This window comes from Coturnix japonica, chromosome 4 (genome assembly GCF_054131305.1).
Source record: "Coturnix japonica strain WE chromosome 4, WE-NBRP24, whole genome shotgun sequence".
In the NCBI taxonomy this organism is placed as follows: domain Eukaryota; kingdom Metazoa; phylum Chordata; class Aves; order Galliformes; family Phasianidae; genus Coturnix; species Coturnix japonica.
In genome coordinates, this window is record NC_140666.1 from 85,510,874 (window position 1) to 85,532,959 (window position 22,086).

General features: G+C 41.5%; 1 protein-coding gene and 1 long non-coding RNA gene across 4 annotated transcripts in view; one reads left to right on the forward strand and one right to left on the reverse strand.

The window, feature by feature from the left end:
• Positions 1 to 22,086, reverse strand: part of FGFRL1 (fibroblast growth factor receptor like 1) — a 155,773-nt gene that overhangs the window by 39,166 nt on the left and 94,521 nt on the right. The gene's annotated exons all lie outside the window — the stretch shown is intronic.
• LOC146761162 (uncharacterized) lies at positions 392 to 13,775 on the forward strand. Its single transcript, XR_014946055.1, has 3 exons — positions 392 to 1,015; positions 7,532 to 7,677; positions 13,470 to 13,775. It is a non-coding gene; the product is annotated as an uncharacterized LOC146761162 (long non-coding RNA).

Genomic DNA, 22,086 nt, shown 5'->3' on the forward strand with positions numbered 1-22,086 from the left:
TTTGTAAAGCACCTGGGATGTGAGAAATGACAATCATTAGTACTTTCAACCAGGGCTTTTTGCCTCTGCAGAACAGGTTTGGTTTCAAAGGGCTGGATTTGGTTCTCATTTCTCTCAAGTCTGCCTGCCCATCAGTATTTGCAGGGTCAGGCTTAGGAGGAGGGGACTTCTACCCAACAAATCAAACAGCCACAAAACAAAAGGAATCCCATTCAATTATTCCCAGCAAGCGGATTAAGCAAGGAAATTGACATACGAGCCCTTTGTGTGGTATTCTTGCAATTACGTTCATTTTTTCTACATTACTAATATGCTACTAGAAACCAGACACCACGAGCAATAATGCAAAAACAAGATAAAAGACTGGAGCCAAGATGGGGAGGAAACAGAGTGAAGAATGTGAAACTATGAAACTATTCCTTTTAGTGAACCTTAAGTACCAGCGAGAGCACATAATAGCAGGGCTCAGGACTCAGGCAGCAGAGAGCTGGGAGAAAAGCAGCAGATGGTGCAGCAGATCAGTGCTACCGACTCCCTGCCCAGAGAGCTTTGCTTGGGGTTATGGGCTTGTAGCAAAATACATCAAAGTGGAAGGGTGCTTGAAAGAGGAAGGGCACCAGCTTGGTGGAGCTTCAGTCTGTCCATGTGGACTTTACCCTGCCAGAGATGGAGAAAGCAGGCAGCAAGGTTTTGTGAATGTGTTACTAGAAAAAGCAACTGGATCATGTTACTGTTGTGAATCAATGCAGCTGCACTGGCATTAGCAGATCCAAGTCCAAAAGTGCTTGATGAGATTCATTCAGCCTTTAGAGGCGAGGAAAAAACTGATGAAAGTAATCAGTTTTTCAAACTCAGAATGGGTTATTATTAAAATACCAGTAACATACTCCAGCCAACTAGGACAGCTGTAGCTCTGCCGGTCTCAGAGTCCCTTCTCTGTCCCTTTGCAGAGCCTGCTGTGCAATGCACTGAACTCTCCATGTCCCTCTATTAGTTCCTGGCCCCCACGGCTAAGGTAAGTAGTACAGATGTGCACCTATGGTGGGAGAGTTTTGGGTGTACCAAAGTGCTTATCAGTGCTATCTGCTATGGAGATCAACCAGGAATTCTTCTTTACTCATCTATCTCCACTGTTTTCCATGGGTAATTATAGACGGCGGCTCTTTTTAGTGTGGAACAAGTGCATCTAACAAACAAACTCATTCGGAGTTAGATTTTGTGCCATAGATTCATACTTCCTCTCCCCTTCTGCAGTAGAACCCACTCCCAATGAAGCTGTATGTGCAGTCCACACTATGCTCACAGCAACTGTTTGCTTTTATGTGACTGGGATCACCTTGAGGAATAGATGATCAGGTATGCCAAGATGAGATTTGCAGTGCATGGGTTTGGTACCTTTAAATCACCTAATGTGATCTTGGACTAAGCAAGCAGAATGCTCCCTTGATTCACAAGGTCAATCTCATATTAAATAATTCTTAACTAAATACATGATCACTGGCAGCAGCTACTGGTATACCAGCATATCTCTATTTGCAAAGTAACAAACACACCTATGCATGAACCAAAGAGGGTAAAGGAACTGACCCCAAACTTTATAGCATATAATCTTCCTCATGTATGACCAGAGATATTTTCCAGAGCAGAAGTTAGATGAAAGCTTGGGAGGTGATCTGCTGTAGCAGGATGGGCAAATGTGCATGTATGCATATATTTATCACCAGAGTGTTCCCAGCCACTCAAAGCACCTTCTGAAAAGGGATACGGTTTCTTTACTGGGTGATGTCCAAGCATCAGCTTCTGTCATTGGCTTTAACTAATGAAACATTCTGACAATAAACTGCACCAAGTTGCATACCGCGTTCATCGCTCTGAACCAGTGTATGTTTGCACATACATATTTTGAAAGCACGTTTTCCTTGATGAGCCTGTAATTTGACTCAGTGTGTTAGTGCAATATAACTTAGATGGGATGGAAGAGTTCTTCATGTTGTCATTCACATGGCCAAGGATCTGAAGCAAATCTACTAAACACATGATGTTATTCCAGATATTTAGCCGTGGAAACAAGATCAGGACCTGGCTTATGATCACAAGGAAAACGTCCCTTATGACCTTTGTCTTTCAAGAGTGGGGGGAAAAATCTGCCACTTGAACATATATAAGGTTTACTGATATATATTTTGACCTGGACTAAAGAGGACCTAATGAGAGGGGCAAATGTTCAAAGAAAAAAAAAATGTATCCTGCAACAGGTCAGATCTGGAACTCCAGTTGTCAGTCCTACCAAATGCTGACCTCTTTCTATTCTGGCATCTTCCAGCCAAAGCAGCATAGGATTCTCATTCTCTCTTGGGAATACAAAACTCCAAGTAGCTTTGGAGTTTTACTATAAAATACCTGCATGTATATGCATTATAATTTCACCCATGTCTCAGCATGACCCCATTTAGTACATGGGAATGTATATTTGCAATAAACTGTTTTTAAATAGGAATGAGAAAGGGAATGTTCTCCTGCAAATGAAATCTCAAACTCATGAAGGAAACCCAGTCCCCACCAACATAGTTGTCCCTGTCATAGAGAGTGACCATAAGGAGGTAAAATGCCAGACCAGTTCAGCACTAATTCTTCCAAGCCATGTTTTCCATGAACATCTCCTAGCACAAGTATTCAGAAACTTGCCATTTTCACATAGAATCTTTTGAACAAACAAGATTTTGCTGGGAAATTAGTCAAGCACACAGACTGCCCTGCTGGGGCTATTACTGAGAACACTGTGGGCATGAGAATCAAGACAGGTCACCTCTCACTGCCACATGGGATGGCTAGAGGGTCAGATCCCATCAGCAATGCTACAGATACACACGAGGAGTTCCAGGAAGGGAGCAGGCAGTGGTTATTGCCACCTCCAGGAGGAATAAACCCCAGTCAGACCAGCCAAGACAAATGCTGACCTGCCCTCCAGCCCACCGCCAAGGTCAGTAATACAGTGTGGCCCAGCCAAGTGCTGGCTGTTGTCTACTGAACCCAGGCCATCCCACAACGCAGACGAGGCCCCGCTTTTCCCATAAGCAGCTGTGTCCAGGGCTGGCAGGCTCTCCTCATTGGTGATGCCAGGACTTTCACCTTGGCTTGGCTTCTGCCAATTGGATGGGAGTCCTTGCTGGCGGCAGACAGGCCGACGCCTGAGGAAGGCTGCCCTGCAGGCAGAATGAGACCATGGCAGTAGCCAAGGGCTCCCCTTTCTCTCACCCTGGGCAATCCTGTGGTGCACAGTGCTGCTGGATCCAGCAGAAGAAGGCATAAGCTGTGGTTGCTCCTGCTGCAGAGAACTGAGTTCTATAAAACAGCAGAGATGGCGAAGTTTCTTTTAAAGCCAGCGCCGTTTGTAATGAAGGCAGAAGAAATATGTTCATCTGAAACCCCAATTACAATGGTCTTTTTTACATCAAAAAACAATTTAGCAACTTTGTTGCTTTCACAATAATGATAATTAGAAAAAGAATCGCTTCTCAGGATCACTAATTAAATATTTGTCTTTGCGGGCAGAAAGGGTGAGGTTTCCTCATCTGCTGCACAACTAAATCTGTGCGCGCTCCCCTCGTGTAACACAACCCCTCTCTGCCATCAAAGCAGCGTGTGGGTAGGGTTTAATCACTGCCTCTACTTGCTCTGCTTACAAGCCGTGCCTTAGAAGACAAACCTTACTTCAGAGATGGATTTTACCATCAAATCCCCCTTTTCAATGCCACACCCACTGCACCGGATCACAAAGGAAGGGGATTGTTTAAACACCAAACCACAACTGTTTGATCACAGCAGAGTTATCACGTATGGATGCTTTCAGATCTCAAGGTTTGCATGTAAAAAAATAGCTAATCACCGCTTCACATCTTAAAGACATATTATTCCTTCTTCACTAAAGTCGAATTAAACTTAGAAAACGAGAATGGCATTTTTATATGTAGCATTTATAAACACATTTCCATTCCCTATTCTACACACTATGGTTCTACTTAAATATCATCCTGAACCACAAGCCAGGATATGAACAAAACCAGGTTCAGAAAACAAGTGGGTCCAACAGTGTTAAGGCCAATCTCTAGTAAGATAACATGAAGATACAGCAGAAGAATTAGGGATCCTTCTCCATCTGAATAAGACATACATTCTAGCAGAGTCTGCCCTTCAAGCTAAATGGCTTTCTAGAACACCAGCATCACCTTTGTGTTATTTCTAATACAACTATGCAATCTAGAAGAACAATGTACAAAAAAAAAAAAAAAAAAAAAAAAAAGAAGAAAAAGTGACCAACACAGAGATCTTGAGACAACTTTGAGCATGGAACAAACTGAAAAGTACAGGAAAAAAAAAACCACCAGAATTTCTGCTCTATGGAAAATTCTGACATTTCAACATTGGTTGTGTATCCTCGGGCTGTATAAATTTTTCACGCCTTTTAATGTTTGTCCAGTAGGCCAAAATGTCAATTTGCTTCATTTTTGTGCTGTCAAATGAAATCAAAATACGCTAATATTCTCAAAATATATATGTATATATATATCCTACTGAAATGCATTGAAAGAACCTACATTTTCTCTCCTATTTTGACACAATTTCTCTTACCCTTGCACATTGCCTTCTGGGAACTGTAGTTTTTGGCCATACCTCATCATCTATCAGGAGCAGTATGACTAATTCTTGGGATGGATCAAACAAGTCTGGACAAGAGATATATGTACTTTATTACTAATATGAGTCTTTCCATGGGAAAGACTGAAGCATAACTGCTAGAAGGTGCTTGCTGCATTAATAGAAGCAACTTAATACCTTACTGAATTGACTCAAAACTGAGTAAGTAGAGTCAGATTCAATAAAACAAAATATTTTAATTTGAATCATACATACTCAACATTTCTTTGAGATTTTCCCAACAGAAAAACTGATGGTTTTGGCATAATCAGAAGTTTTTCTGAATTAATGGCTTTTTAATTTAATGGAAATTCCATTTTCTAGTAGAAAATGTCTCTGGGAAAAAGCCCCCAACCAACTCTCAGAAACTTTCTGGGACAGCAATCATTTCTGTTCCTTGCACACTGGCTAGCATAATAGGCTCCCAGTTTGTGACGGGGCTCCTAAATCCTACCTTGTTACCAATATCATTAAATTCTAGAAGAAATACACTCTCAGTGCCTTGTTTTATAATAGATTTTTGGTTTCTTGTGGCATATTTTTCCTCTCCAAGACGTAAGTCAATTTGACATTAACAAAGTTTCTTGTACTGCCATATAAAGAGCTTGTCTTTGGATCATGAAAGAAGCTGGCAAGGCTTCCAGCTCCTGGCAAAACTCTTCTCAACATGGCTCAGATGACAAATTTACTTTTGAAAACATGCAGATGAGAACTTTCACACTAACTTATTGCACTTCATCAACACACCGCTGAATAGGTCTTCTCCTGTTGCTACCAGTTCTTAGGTGGGGGATAAATAAGTTCCATTCACATGGCACACATCTATTCCTCTGGGCAAGAAAAAGTTATTTTCAGGGCTTGGAGGAAAGAATGCGACAGTAACCGATCGAGATGAATGGCTGTGGTCTGCCCCTTGGAGCCAATGAAACATGGGAACATGCCATTCAAAAGGTGCTATCGCAGCTTAGGAAAACAGCCCAATCAATAAATCCTTGATGAATGCACTATCGCATTTCTGCTTTATCACAACAAGTGTGTTTGATGTGAAACCATGTGGAACACCTCATTCAGAGAGTGACCCAGTCGGCCTCTCTGTAAGCAATCCCCCCAGGGCCACGTTCTCCAGCACTGGAGTGAAACCCAACCTCACATCTGCAATGCTGGAACCTCATTTTGTGCCCACTACATGTCAGCATCTGTTTTTATTTTCTGGCACCTTGAGCAAGTATTAGTGACTCTAAATACTAAGTGACTTACAGGCAATTTGCTGGGAATGAGCACCTGGGCTGGATCACAGCCTTCATTAAGCTGTGATGCATTCACCTTCCGTGCTCTTCTCCTGTACCAAACAATTACACATGTGCCTACTGGTGAGGTGAGAAATGGAAAATACAGCATGCCTCACTGGCCTAACAACTAGATCATGATTCCCACTAAGCTCTCTTCCTCTCTGCTCCCTTTCATCCTTGTTGTATGGCACACTGAATAACACCACAGGCACACCTTGGTTGGTTTCCTCGTTACAGAAGATTAGGCACTTGTTTTTCTTCACTGCTTTAAAAGCAGGGATACCATATAGAGGTGCAGTCAAGCTGAAATGGCAAGTACGCTTTGCTTTAGATGGAAAAACAAATATCAGGTGAAGCTACCTGCAACTCTATAGCTCTATAACTTGCAAAAAACTTGAATGATTGAAGCACATCTTCCACAAAGTTGAACTTCAAAGTACAAAACAGAATGTGCACCATGATGGTTTTGAGACCTGTTGGTTCTTCCCTATCTTGTATAACAATGATTCACTTATCACTTTAGTATGACTAGAGAAGCAAAGCAGGAAACACACTAGTGACTCATTTTACAAACTTGAAGAGGCGAATTAACATGGAAATTTATATTTCTGTAGAAAACAAAACAAGCGTACCTGTCCAGCTTGACTGCTCAATCAATAAGGCATCCTTAGGTTCTAGAGTGGGACAGACAAACTGAAGGTCTTATTCTTCCCAAAAAAAGAACCTGACTTGGCTTTCACATTTAGCATCAGACCCCAGTTTCTATATCTGATTAGTCAGTAGAAACAGACAGAAAATATGTGTTAAATAACTTGTGGGTGAGGAGGAAGTTGCCAGCAGTCATCATTCCCTAAAGGATTTGCTGAATTACGCACCCAACTTCCTCCACAGACACAGGTGTGTCTGCAGGATGGAGGGAGCATAATGGCTATGTTGTACTGTGCGAAATAATGCACAATAACCTAAAGATTTCTAGACCTCGTGAAGGAAGGAGAGGGACTTATAACTTTAACCTACAACAAGTAGGTACATTAGATACAATAGTCAAATGAGCAAGGGATGGACAATCATGAAGCTTTTTCACAGAGCATCTACTTTCCTTGGCAGACTACCCATTTACATTAGTAAAGACAATGGCTGCTTCTTAAGCCTCTAGTCATAAAATGTCTTTTTTTTTCTTTCTTCCTTTTTTTCCCCGTCTTTCTTTTCTTAAAGGAAACTTTCCTGGGATGATTTGGAGCATTTATTACAAGTAAATGGAGTATTTACTCCATTCCCCATGAAGCCAGTAAACTTCCCATTCATCAAAGACTGTTCTGGCTAAAATGGTGTGTGAGAGTACTGCTAAAACATTATGAAAATGCATACACATTCATTTATAAGGGTGTATATACATTCCCCTGAAAAACAGGGATAAGATTGTTGGCAAAGAATATTACTAGTCTTTAGAAAACACAGCCTGCAATAAAACTCAAGCTAAAAGAGTGAAACACCAGGGAGCCATAGAGCCAAAACCAATAAAGCAACATTTAAAAATCCATTTCCAGTTTAGGGTAAGCCTGTTGCTGGATGGAGAAGGAAAACCCATCAATGGCAGCACAGAAAGGACTGGAGAAAAAGATGACTGTGGAGATTGTACATACAGAGAAAAGAGATGAGTGATCAAGCATGAACTACACCCTCCACTGAATAGGTAAGCATTCAGCAAAATACAAGTCAGTGCATACAGGACCAGAGGCAATCAACTCAGCATGATCTCTAAGGAGTGAAGGCTGTGGTGAAAACAGCAAAGGTATTATTTTAATGTAGGGGGTATACTATATAGAAGAAGATGATAGGTAGTCTGCCTCTATATGTGACAGCATTCTGGGTCCAGACTTGAAATCATGGATCAAAAATGAAATATAAATAATGGAAAAAAAGGGGAGTACAAAAGTAGGCCAAAAATAATAAGGAGACCGGGAGAGAACACTTGTTAGTGTTAAGGTCCTCAACACATCCTAATAGTTAGAAGGTTAAGTGAGCTGAATTTCCTTAAACGATATTACTACGCAAGCAACACATAAAATTAGAACCTCCATACTCTTAATTATCCAGGTAAAATGGAAACTTGTGACTAGGGCTGGAAGTCAGCAAATGGCAAAGGAGAATTTACACCTGACTAAACAACATCTAACCCTTCCCTTGGAATATCCCTATTTCCACCACCACCATTTCCTCACCTGTAGCTTAATTTTCTCCTTCCCATTTTCAAAGCTGGCTGTGAATTCTTGGGCTCCTTTGACACACTATTCCTCCTCACTGCTTTTAGTCTTAAAAGCAGTAGTTCCAATCTCTTTTCTACTTATTATATTCACTCATTGGCTACAGAAAATTACAAGTCAGGTTGACAGTTTATGAAATACATCTCTAATTCTGTCATTGAGAGAAACATCTTCATACAGCCAACATCTGCTCTCTACTATCAAGAGTGCACCTAGCCTCAGAAGTTTAGAACACGCTTTAATGATCTAAACAGTCCACTATTCTCTATGCAAAGCTCTTACGCCATTTCATTGATTGCACTTGAATTACCATTAAATCTTCAGAGCTGTTTCCTCCAGTTGCTGAGTACCTTGTGTAGCTGTGGTTCTAACCCATGATGCATTTACAGTAAGACTAATGAAGAACTGCCACATGAACCACTGAGTAAATTAATTTACTAATCCCTGCACACACAGATGCATTGTGCACATGCACTTCCTTGGACATGAAAGGACTTAGACACAGAGCTGCAATATGGGACTGAAGAAGTCAACCGTTCTATGTTGTGGTGTTGTTTCTTTTTTTCAAGGCAAATCTTTCATAGATTCCTAATCCTGCCATTTTTCATCAACTTTAATCTTGGCAGGTTTCACCCTACTTTATTTATGAAAACAAAACAACCAAACCCAAATATGTCATAATTTTTCCAAACAAAAGGAATGAGTATAGCGTAGGTAGCCAATGTGATGACATTTGAGATAATCCTATAATCCAGCTTCAATCTCCCATCTGGAGACTGAAGACTGAATTGTCTCAAACCCATGAAGCCACTGAAACTGAAAAGTTTTAGCAGGCAAGTAGAAAGCAGTGTAGATCAACGACACCAAATCTGTTATGTGGTACGTTGAATGTAGATTTTTATAGGTGTGCTTATCCTGATATAAACAGTCACAGCAAAACAGAAATATGTGTTGTCTGTGCAAGACAGGCCAGAATTCTGCCCTTGCTCATGCCTGATCTGTTCACACAGAAGTCAGCAGGATCAGCCAAAGGAAGAAGCATTCTCAAGACAGAAGGTATTTAACAGCAATGACAAAAAAAAAAAAAAAAAAGACTTAAAAATTTGATCATGAAGGAAGAAAGGTCATGGGGAGCAGAGTGTGCATCTTTATATTCTTTGTATTGCATTGTAGTATGTGACTAGCTCTTGTCCACTAATTCAATCAGGAAGACATATTTTAGAGAGTGACAAGTAAGAATGAATACAGTCAGCCTTGTTTTCACCGCAGGACACAGAGATGGGGTTTGGATGTCTTTTTGAAACATTCATTTGCCAGGCAGAATGAAAGCCTGAGGGCAGAAAGCCTAAGAAAAGAAAAGAATATATATTCCCAAAGTCATCTAAAATGTAGGGCTATACTGTCAGTTAGTGTAAATGAATATAGCTACACTAATGAGACTGAGTATAAACCAGAGGAGGATCTATCCATGACAAACTAAGATTGTGCCCTTAGTCACATCTGATCTATTCACACAAATATGTATGCCTTCTGGGGCAAATTTTACTATCTTCTCGAGTCTGTTCGGTGAGTATGTGTGACTATGTCTGCTGGGAGAAGCAGGAGGGGCAGAGGGAGTGCTCTGGCATAAAAAGCACTACATCATTAAGCATCTCAAGGAGAAAATTCCACCCTCACTTGCACAGAAGACAATTAACCCCTCCAGAACTCTGTTTCAGATGATCAACCCAATGCCCAGAATTCACCATTCTTATTGCAAAGCTCCTGATAAAGCTGATCTCCTCCAAGCATTATGTTGGCACAGAATAGGAGCAACTTCGCTGAAATAACTCTAATCTCCAGTCTGCCATACAGCCTGCAAGGGGAATGCAGTTAGAATTGAGAGAATTTATCTGTCATGTGTGGAAATGTGCTCCGTTTCAGAGCAAATTCCTTGTCATTTACACATGCAGCTCTATATAGTCTTAACCTTAGCACAGTCGTTGGAAAGTCAATAGTAGCAGGAGGAGTGGGGGAAGAATGATTTATTTATCCTTCTTGCCACTGCAGAGAACTACATACTTTCCTTGTCAGCAGCTGTAGTTCATACACACTACTGAGATAGGCAGAAAGAAGGAAAAAAAACCCACCCCAATAAACAAGATGTAGGACTCTGAGGAATTGTTATTACATGCTGAGCATGCCACTATAATGCTATTCAGTCTCCTCTCTAGGTCACCAGAGATTCCAATGTCCTTTATCCAAAACAGTTGCTCTTTCTTTTCTCCTCGACATTCTGCTGTACTGCCAAGATCCAAAGGAGCTTTTAACCAAGGAAGGGTGAGCAAGTTCCATTTGTGCACCTATCTGAGTCCCCTCTGCTCTTCACACTGGATTGCCATGTGCCTATCTGCTCTCTTTCTTTATATCCTTCTTCAATGCTTCTTTTCTGCTGCCTTCCTCCTGACTGCTTGTGTCTGTAATCCGGTCTCAGTCCCACTTCTCTAATGCCTTCAGAATGCTCCTGCTGGGAGGTTTCACTGATGCTGCAGTCTACAGGGGCAACTAATCTCAACACTGGCAGGCTGTGATGCTCCTCCACGCTTTTCACCTTCTCCATACACGTGCTTTCTGCTCAGTACATTGGAAACTCCAAGAGGACAAACACAGGCTGTGTGGCTTCACTCCCTTTCAGCATCAAGGCTTATAAGTAAAGACAGCAGAGCTGCTGTGTCTGTCCCAGCTACCTCTTTATCACAACGCATAATAAGTCAACCTGCCCCAGCAGAAAATTAAACATGGAAATCCAAACTGTTGTGAATGTGATAACACAGAAACATCCACTTTTGGTTAACACAGCTCAGCTGATCAGGGGTAGCTCATTAAACAGTGATCACATCAGTGTTTTTCATCCAAAAACTGGAGTTTTAATAACTGCAATTTCAGTAGCACCTTACTGCCATACAAATGTATTCAGACTCAGCCCTCTGCTTCAGCTTTCTTCGGGGTAGCACATCAAGAATCATCAGCTGTCTATGAGCTCAAAACACAAGTGTTGACCTGAACCTTCACCCACCATCTGAGCCAAACTATAAATGTAATAAAGGGGTAGGAAGTCCTTACCTTACTCTAAATACTATCTTTAAGTATTTTAGCACCACCCAAGAAAGCTGATATTATAGACTGATGACAGAGGCTGTTTGTTGAAATGTTGGTTACAATTTACGTTAATTGTTTAGTATGTGTTAATCACATGTTAAAAAATAAGCCAGGTTCCCACTGTTTGCAGTATCCCATTCAAAAGCATTCAGTCTCCTGAAGCACCAAATCCTTTTGGTAGGTATATGTGCAAAAATGTACACAGAAATATTCCCAAGGAGACTGTGGTGATTCTAATTGGGCCACACAAGCCACAGCCTGAATGGCCATGCTCTTCTCAAAGGGTTGAATCTCCACCTACTGCAATGCAAATGTGCATATATACATCCAACAAGGATTTGTTCAGACTGGCTTATGTTGAAAAAGACAAGAAATTAAGGTTAATCATTTAGAGCTCTAACAAAATCCTTGCCAACTTCTATACTGATGCAGTTTTGAGCTTCATTTTGTCTGCATAGGAGCTCAGCAGAAGTTGAGGTCAGTAGAAGAAAAACAAAACATGATTTTCCACTGTTTTCATCAGATTAAAAAATAACGCAGTATCTGAGTTTCTTACAGCAACCACGGTATCCACATTTTTCAGTTTGAGATCTCATTTCATGCATGTAATACTGGCTCCATAAACGGCTCCTGGAGAAAATCATGTTACAAATACAAATGTATCAGGAACAGATGCGGTCCTGTGGAAAAACATCTGTTCTCAGGTAGAAAAGGAAGCACACCGAGAACCCAAAACAATTTTAATGTTCATTTTCATAAATACACATAATAGAAAATAGTCAGTGATAGCTGCAGAGGCCCCGCAGCCAGGCTGAAACCTGATTTCAAACCAAGCAATGTGGAAAAATGAACAGCACAGCTGGCATTTCCACAAAGCAGGTTGGAGGCAATGCTATAACCACAGATTGACACCCAACTCCTTCCCAGTAACCTTTGGGAGCTGCACAGAACTAACATCTCTCTGCACCCACTTGCCTTCCACTCCTGCTCCCCTGACTTTACATCCTCCCAGGTGGACTGAAGTTTGACACCGGCAGCAACGGGAACAACAAAGCACAAAACATCTTGCCCTCCCAGCAAGGTGCTGAGCTATGCCTACGTGTCTGGAGGCAGCTACTCTCCTGCCTGGCTTTCGCAATGCCAGCTTCTCTTTTGTTTTGAGGCACATCTCACACAAGGAACCCATGTCTGCTTGCATTCACAGGGATCACCCACACAGTCCTCCCTGTGCCTGGAGGAAACCTTTCTCTTTCTCTCAGTGGGTTTTATGGGGGCTATCTTTCAGTTTGCACAGCAAAAACATGGCCTGATCCAACCAGGTGAAAGACTCTTGATTTCCATGGCTCTTGCTCCCTTAGACAGCAAGGATCTAGCCTTCTGAATTAGACCCTGGACCAAAAATAGGATGGAACACATGACACTGCCCTCACCCCAACACTGCTCTCATCCCCCACCTGCTTCTGCAGGTCACAGCTTTGTAGCCACAGGAAGATGTTTACACCATGGTCCTATTGACACAGGGCAGAGGTCAAGGAAGGCCAGTAAATCATGTGCCTAAACAGGGCAGGGTTAGAGCTGGGAAGAGAAGAGAGGGGAGGTAATGAGAGCAACACTGTCTCTTTGAAGAGGAACAAATGGGAATGTTTACAGTCCCCCTGGTGCGTTCTCCCCTTGCTAAAAACATGTTCAGGCACTGGTTGGCTAATCTGCCTTCTGAGAGGCAGAGCTGTGCTGAATAGCAAGGATCCCCATTCACTCAACAACTTAGTTGATGCTTTACCCTGTAAAAATCCTAGTTGCGTGGAAAGGAGCCAACACATTAGTCTTGTATTTTTGTCTGCACTGTACCAAAGAGTCCAGAGGCAATATGTCTGTAATCCTAACAGGTTGCTGAAATCAGACTTGGTGCCAGCACAGAGTGAGATTCTGCTGAAAAGGGTAAAAGCCTAAAAAAATCAGCAAAATAATCAGCAAACAAGACTGGGCACGCTCCTACGCTAAACTCCAGTTAATAGTTTCATAGATTTTCACAAGCCTTCTTCAATTATAATTAATCTAGAGGCAATTTCTTTTTCTTCAACAGAGCGTGTGCGACCCAAGTCCTTACTACTACAACTCTGGGTTTCCTATACTGTTCAGAGAACCTCAAGGATGTAATCACTGCCCATAATCACTGCAGAGCACGTTATTTCTTCACTCACTGATTCCCTCTGTCTCATTACGGTTGATCTTGGTCTTTTCCAACCTTAATCATGCTATGATTAAGGCTTCAGGAGTGTCTGATTAGAGAATGTAATTAAAATTGAGCACAGGGTAATTATGAGGCCTCATGTTGTTTTGATCATCTACTTGCCTATTAACAAATTGTAAACTCTAAGGACTGAGGGAGAAAGTCTAGGATAAAACAAGTGGAAGAATACTAAGAAGGGAGAGTTAACATCCAGGTGTAGAACATTGCTCCTACAAAATCAAATCCACGCCAAGGTCCATGCAAGAAGGGTGAACACTGTATTAGATATGCTTGACCTTTCTTCATTTCAATCACAGTCCATGTTTCGAGGACACATGAAAAGCATTAGCAAGACAGATTAGTCCTGTACATGGGGACAGGCTTCTAAACAGAACTGTGATCTGCCTGCTGTGCTCCATCCACTTAGCCAATACAATCCAGGCTGTCTTCAACACAACCTCTTTACTGATGCCTCATCTATGGCACAAACATTACACCTACACAGCTTTATTACCTGCCCCTTCTTTCCTCAAACAGACACAGCAAATAAGAACATGAACAAAATCCTGTCAGTGCTAGTAAAACTGATGTACAGCTGAGCAGTTGGTCCTAACCTTTACTTGCTCTTCAAGAAAGTCCTTATGCAAATTCAGACAGAGAAAGGGATCCCCAGGTAAAAGTAAAGTATATCTGGATTCTCAAATGCAGCCTTGGCAGATACCAGTTCTATTAGATGGCTGTTCCAGTGATGAAGAGGATATTTACTTCCTGCTTCCATATCTTAGAGTGAAACCTTTCATTTTAGACTTCAGTCCCTCCAAGCCACAAACATTGGTCTGGATCAAATATCATTCCAAACTGCAAAGGCAGCTACTGAATTACACTCTTTAGCAGTGTCTGCTGTGATAGGACAAGGGGAAATGATTTCAAACTAAAAGAGGGAAATTTAGATTGGATATAAGAACAAACTTATTTCACAACTTGGGCAATGAAGCATTGGCACAGGTTGCCCAGAGAGGTGGTGGATGCCCCAGCCCTGGAGACACTCAAGGTCAGGCTGGACAGGGCTCTGAGTACCTGAAGGAGCTGGAGATGTCCCCGCTCATTGCAGAGGAGCTGGACTAGATGGCCTTTAAGAGCCTCTTCCAACTCAAATGATTCTACGATTCTAAGTCCTTGCCCACGGAAGCCAGATGGCTCCTCTCTGAAAGGGCCTATGGGATCAGACTGATCTTTCCCCCATAACCTGTGCTCTGAAAAATCTGTTCTGACTGCTGATCCATGATGTGCCATGATACGTTGTCTAAATTCTTCACTGAAAACCCCAAAGCCGTTAGTTACACTAAGTTTTCAATTTTTAGGCAACTAGGTAGAGCACAACAGTGTAAGCCTAATCACTGACTGATTTTCCAGGTCCCAGTGAGGAAGAGGATTAATTGCCTGAGCTAGGCCTCAGGGCTAGCAATATCCCTGACTGCAAGCAAACAACAAAAAGTAAATCTTGAGAGGTTCCTGCCAACACTTTCATGAGCAAAAAATGGTTGGCTTACAGACTGGCAGTGAATAACCCTCACCACTTAAGTAAGACAAGAAGACAGACACGGAAACTGCCGCAGCTGCAGGGTGATTTTCTGCTTCTCAGAAATAAGATAAAAAGTCTCTGTTCTGTTGGTATGCTCTACTGGAGTGGTCTATTAAAGAGGATAATAAGAATTATTCTGTGGTAGTATCTATTTTGTTCATATTTTTCCTACTTTTGTGTAACCTATGAATTTTAACAGTGTAGTACCCCAATCAGTGCAACGACTGCACGTTATTATTATTATTGTTAATTCTATACTATCGCTCAGGCAGGACACTCAGTTCCAGCATCTGGCCACACTGCTCTCCCCATTAAAAACAGACATAGAATGTGAGACTTGCAGGGCAGGAGAATATGCCCAAGGTGACACAGATACACAAAGTAGCCTTATGTCTGGTTTATAGCCTTTGAGTCATTGTTATATTTATATGTGTATATACATCATAAGATATGAGATGGAATGGTATAAACCAGTCTTCCCATCATCTGCCCAGTCACACAAGTGATGAGCAGCAAAGCCTATGGTATTGCTTTCAGTAGAGGGACACGCACAATTTCCTCCTCTGGCTACCTGCAACAATATACTTCTGTCTTATCATCACTGGGGAAAAACACTGTGTTAGCAAACATATTTGTTAGGACAACGTAAGTGATTTCAGACATTTCACGGAAACCCATGTTGGCTACTTGCTAACACGTTAACTGTGTCTTGGCCTAAGCACTCAAGGAAGACGAAGTCAAGGACAAGCTTATCTCTACACCTGCAAAGGACTTGAACTTTACACCTTTAAGGAAGAGTTGGTAGCAATATTTGGTTGCAGAATTCTCTGCTGCTTTGCATTCTGAGCTGCTGCAGGTATTTTTGACAACCCTCAACTAAGCATGCAGCATCCTGCTCAGCAGAGGATGGACTGTCCCAGCTGCAGCTGTTCAGACAACTTTCCTAATGCTATCTCATGATGCAACGTCTCCTGCTCAGAACTTACTCAGAAATCCCCGCTTATGAAAACAGGGCACAGGAAGAGGATTTTCAGGACACCCAGGACAGGCTGGCATAACCATAGCTCTGTCAAAATACATGTCCCTCTCTGGACATAGTAATGATCTTGCATGGTTAAGTGATGTAACCTGCCATGTTCCAAATAAGCACCAGCTGCAATTTTCTCTGTATTTTGCAAATTACATCTGGCTTTCAAGAGCTTGGCAAATTGTCAACGCAGCCCCTAGTCTGGTGCAATTTAAGTGTCTTTAATCCAAATGGTATAAAAGGAAACAGTTACAGAAAAGCCTGAAAATAAAGGATGATGTTGAGTTGATGGCTTTCTAAACATTTCTCAAAATCCTGGGGGTGCCTTCTGTAGACATCTACTTTCAGGGGAAAAAAAAAAAACACCTTAAAAGCCTGCCATCACTTTCCAGAGAGCTACTTTCAAAGCTGTATTTAGAAGATCCTGTCAAATAAAGTTTCCCTTAAATCCGTCTGCTTAGCCCTACCTAGAAATGGATGTCATTTTATACTCATCTGTTTAACTTCTAGACATATCCATACACACACTTTTTTTTTTAAAGACTGGGCTACCACCTAATCTTAAATGAAACCACCATTAAAACCCTGCGGAGAAAATGCCAGCTTTATGCTTCATAAAAAAACAGTGTAGTATTTTCCTGGCACTCCGCAAATGGCTGATCCAATGGTTGTTATCTTTGCAAAATACTCAAATTAAGAAATTCTCCATTGGCTGGCAATTGCTAAAAAATCCTGGGCAGAACCCAGCTTATGTCACTTCAACACTGCTTAGCATCTCTCAGGAGAAAGGCTTAGAATGAGATTTCTTCTTTTGCAGGAATGCAATGAAACACAACCTGAAATTATGAGGAAAGAAGCAAGTGAACACAGCAGCTACGCTGCTACTACTGAAGTGTTCTTTAAGTATCTTGGACCATCAAGCATTAACATGATGCTATCTTGAGGATGAATTAGATAATCTATTTCTCTAAGTCATTTCTAGTTCTCATATCTATGATTCATGTCTCTTTTGGGCAAGACATAAAACCAGCACGCTGATCATTTATCATCATATAAAAACCTCACTGTATTTTTTTTACAAAAGATAGTTGTTCCAGGCAATATTCCAATTCGTGTAACTACTGTGTATCCTGTCTACCTCAATATCTTCATATTTACCTCAATAACTTCAGTTTCAGTCACATCGCTCTATAATACCTTCTTATCAAAAGCAACAGCCTTTGTTTTTTTGCTTTCTTGAGGATTGTGCAGTCACTTACGCTTATCTAAAGTGGTTATAGAACACTGTTCTGATGTCCCATTCCTAAAGTCAGCACGTAAAGACTCTATTTGAGGGAACAAACTCAGAGGCAGTACAGCAATAATACAGATATCAGTGATAGTACAGATAGTTTCACCGTATAATTTTGTAGCACACAGCCCAGTACAGATTATAAGTACAAAGACTTCCCCAAAAAAGCAACTCCTTAGAGAACAGAATTTGCAATTCTTTTAATGTAATGCTGTAAATCTGTAAAATTCTAAGACCAAACTGATTCTATGAAAAGGTCAAGAAGATTTACGGTACATCCAGCGCGTTGGGACACTTTTGGGTCACTAATTCAACAGGTACAACCTGGGAATCCTCATGCCTGTAAAATAAATTTGGCCAAAAATACATGTTTGTATGTGCATATATATAAACTTCAGAGGGAAACATTGACCACAGTCAGGGGTTAGGACAGATTACAGAAACTTCTGAGTTGTTAAAAGATTGAAGCTTTCACATCTGGGCCAGGTATGCCCACATGGAAGCACCTTTATCTCACATCTTATCCTCTTCATGCCCTGAACATTATAATGTGCTTTATTTTCTCTTTTAAGCATGTCTTCCAGGCAAGTTTTGACACTCAAAACCATATGTGTTAAGAGAATTTTCCTGACACACTACCAGATCTTGTTTTTATAAGTAGGACCTAACCCTATTCTTTATCATGTATTTGAGTTGTAATAGTAGAAAGCCAAATGCAAAAATGGGTTATCAAATTCATTAGAGTGTGTCTATCTCAAACAAGCAAGATGAAATCCAATAAGAAAATATTTAGGTTTTGGGAAAGCCTCCCATGCAGAGAAATAACATCTATTAATAAGTAAGTTTTAGAGAAGAAGGACAGACTTCTGACTCTGACACTGGGACTTGTAACACAGAGTTCAATTTCAATTCAAGTTCCTAAAGGAGCTCAATTTCCAGTTTCTCTACAAACTTCCTGTGAGAATTGGGACAAGGGCTGCCACTCATCATTTGTCTGTAGAATTGACTCAGCCTGTAAGATCATAAGGGTGAGATCTATTTCTTACTACATGGAAGAAAAATGTCTAGCACAACACGACCTTGCTTTCCACTTGGATTTCAGAGCACTATGACATGAACTGTAAATAACTCCAATATATTTTAAATTGAGACCATGAACTAAAAAATAGCTTTTGGAGGATAAAGTAATACCAAGAATGATAATCCATGCTTGCAAAAATACGGTGTAAAGCAGGAAGGAAAACTGTGATGCCTAACAAAGAAAATCCAGTCCTGAGGTGAGATTAGGCAGAGTTTGTAGCCAAGAATGGGCAGAAGATTCCCAGGATCTGTCAAATGGATGTAGCTGCCTTGATATCCAAGACAGCAGGATGGGAGCAGACATGGTATAAATGGTGTAAGCCTTGGATCCAGGAAAATACATGAAGGATTTGCCCTCAGACAGAGAGCAGAATCATTTCAAAACCAGAGAGTCAAATTCAGACTTGGCACAGCCCCAAGCATCTCAGGCTACACTGAAGCCCAGGGGACTGCAAAGCAGTACCTTGCTTTTTAGCACTGTTCTGCCTTTTGGCTGTTCCAACACCATCATGCAAATTAAAGGTCCATAAAATCTCCCATCTTATAAAGCTCTGACAGGTGTTCCCATGTCATATGAACACATACATGACAGAGAGAGGTAAGAGGAGAGGGAGAGAGGAGAACTTAGGAAATCAAATGCTGTATGCCCAACTGACATAAACACTAAATATTTACCTCCATGTAAAACCTTTCTCCTTTTCAGCACTATCAAATATCATCCTAATCCTACACACTTGTTATTTTTCCCCAAGGACACAAGTACAGTTGGCAAAACTTCTACCTGAGGAAAAACAGAGCACTGATGGTGTGACCAGAATCCAAGTTTCACTTTAACTCCTAAAATAGGATCATTACAATGAAATCCGGAGCTCAGCTGCTTATGCCTAAGCCTGAGACTTGCTGCTTGAAATGAAGGGACTACATTCCCAATTTCTATTAATTGGCTTTTGCAAAGGAAATGGTTTTAGCAGGAGCCACGCAAGCTGAACCATTTGCAAGCTGTGAAGATCCACAGGAACTGAAGAACTTTTCTCCCGTGACCGCTGCATTGTTCTGCACAAGGAAGGATGAACAAGAGGTCAAAAGCAATGCAGGAACAGGAGCCTTTGGCCAGTTTTTTTTTGCTGAGGTCTAGGAAGTCCCACTTGGAATTTGCTCTGCATTATACAGAACAATGCAGTCCCTTTGCAGTGTCCAAAGATCTCAACCTATCTCAACAGTGGCACACAGCCCCTCCAGCAAGCAGAAACATCCTAAAATTACCTCATCCTGTGCTCTGGGTTAAAGTATTAAACCAGGTTTCCTTCCATCCCTTAAAGCTTAGTGGGAAAGAAAAAAAGGAAGAAAAAGCAAAAGAAAATTAAAAAGCTCCAAGAACTCTGCAAAGATGAAATCCAGAAGTAGGTCTTTGTATTCTCTCATATCCAGGATAGGCAGGAGCAGAAATAAGCCAGTCTTCCTCAAGGATTACATGAAGAAATTAGGAGAAAAATATTCAAAAGCTTTTGCAATTTAAGTGTGACTCACCACTAAAAAGAGACTGAGGCCTTATTTGCAAACGTACTGCAAAACTGCGAAGTAATACTATTACAGTGCTATTAAATAGCAGGGTGAACTGATTCCAGATGTAATCGGGATGGAAAGGAAGAGGGTGCCTCACACTCCCTCACAATTACACCTTCAGACTACTGCTGCTCTAGCTGAAATTTCCCACTCTGTGTCCTAACAGTGGAGGTCCACAGTGTCTTCCACACTGGAACTGCTAAGAGCCCACAATGATATTCAATTTGGCAAATATAGTCCCTCTTCATTTCTCTATCAAAGCATGTGCAACCTGTTGAGTGCCACAAAGCTGAGTCTGTTCCTAATCAGCCAGTCCTCCCAACATCCTATGTGCACACAGAAAATTCTCATCTGCTCTGGATGGGGACCACAATGGTTAGGTACCTTTCCTGCCTCCAGATGCAGCTTGCAGATGAGGTTTTACATCCACAAGGCATAGGGACAGCAGGGAAAAAGATGGGGCAAGGAGCAGACACAAACATGGGAGTCAGGCTGTCAAGATGTGCAATAGAGGCTGAGTATAGGCCAAGACAATCTTTTCTACCTCAGACTTTATGGGTATGAACTTGAATCCTATATAATCTTTCACACAGAGGTCACTGGAACAAACTGCCTGGCTTATTTACTTTCCCACCTTGCTTTCTTCCATCTTCCCTAATGCCATTACACCCAATTAAACCCCACGAATCCCAGGAAATGGCTTTGCCATTGCTCCAACATGAATACTGGCTGTATGCAGGAGCTTAGCCTGGAGACATAAACCCAAATATACAGCCATGTACAGTACACTGAAAACTAACCCAGCACAGAGAGCTGCTTTTATGGGCAGGATTTGTTTTTCCAAATGGGATTTATTTAAAGGAAAATTGAATGGTTATAAAGAGCTCATTCTAACAATAACACAGAAAATGAATCCAGTGTTCACTGCTGGCCTTGCAGCGTGGTACAATCCAGACCGGGCAGCAAATGGCTGCAGAGAGAGCAGGCTGTGCCTCATGGGGGAATGGCTGGGTGCAAATTGAGACTGATAATGTCTGAAATTAGGACTGGAATTTCACTGGGTGGGGTTACAATGCTAATACAAGAAAGAGAAAAGGGGAGCACCCCTGTATCAGTAGCCCATCCCGACCACGTAGCCAGGCTGACAAATAGGGCTTCATCCTGCAGGAAACTGTTATGCTACCCACTCCCGTTTCACCATCCCCATCACAAGGGTAGCGGGCCCCTCAGTCCAAAGGTTGCTTATATTTCCTCAGTGCTCCTGCCAGCTGTATAAGACTGCCTTTGTCCCACCTTGCTTCAATTTTGCTGGCATTTGGCACTCATCTATGGGTATGATGGAACTGCGCACCAATAAAAACCTGATGCTTTAGGTTTCTGCACAAGGCATCTATAACCTGCCCCACTGAGTTCCTTAAAGCACCTGAGACCTACTGAATATCTCACTGTAAAACCAGCCTTCTCTTCCTGCTTTTTCCAATGCAGCTTCTTTTGTCCATTTTGTCCTCTTCACTGCATGTCCCAAAACAATCACCTAATTGCAGTTTATCAGACTATCTGGAGAATACAAAAAAGAATTACCCATGACCATTAAGGTTTCTAATACAATTTGCTTCAGATCTATCAAATCTACTTCAGTGACTAATTAGACAGACCATTAATCTGGGACACATCAAAGATCTTTCTTCTCCTATTAAGCAGTGGGCTTCACTGTCTTCTGCCCAGGTCACTAAGCCATACGCTGCTGCACAGATGTCTTCAAGTCACAAAGCAGAGCGGGTGGGGGGGACAGTTTTTACAGCTCTTACTGGAAACCTATTAAGGTCATGGTGTTGAGAAAGAGCACAGTATGGCCTTCATAGTTTAAGCTCTGGGAATATCAACCCCAGATTATTTATACTGGAAGCTGGTTAGTGGGCAGCTGCCA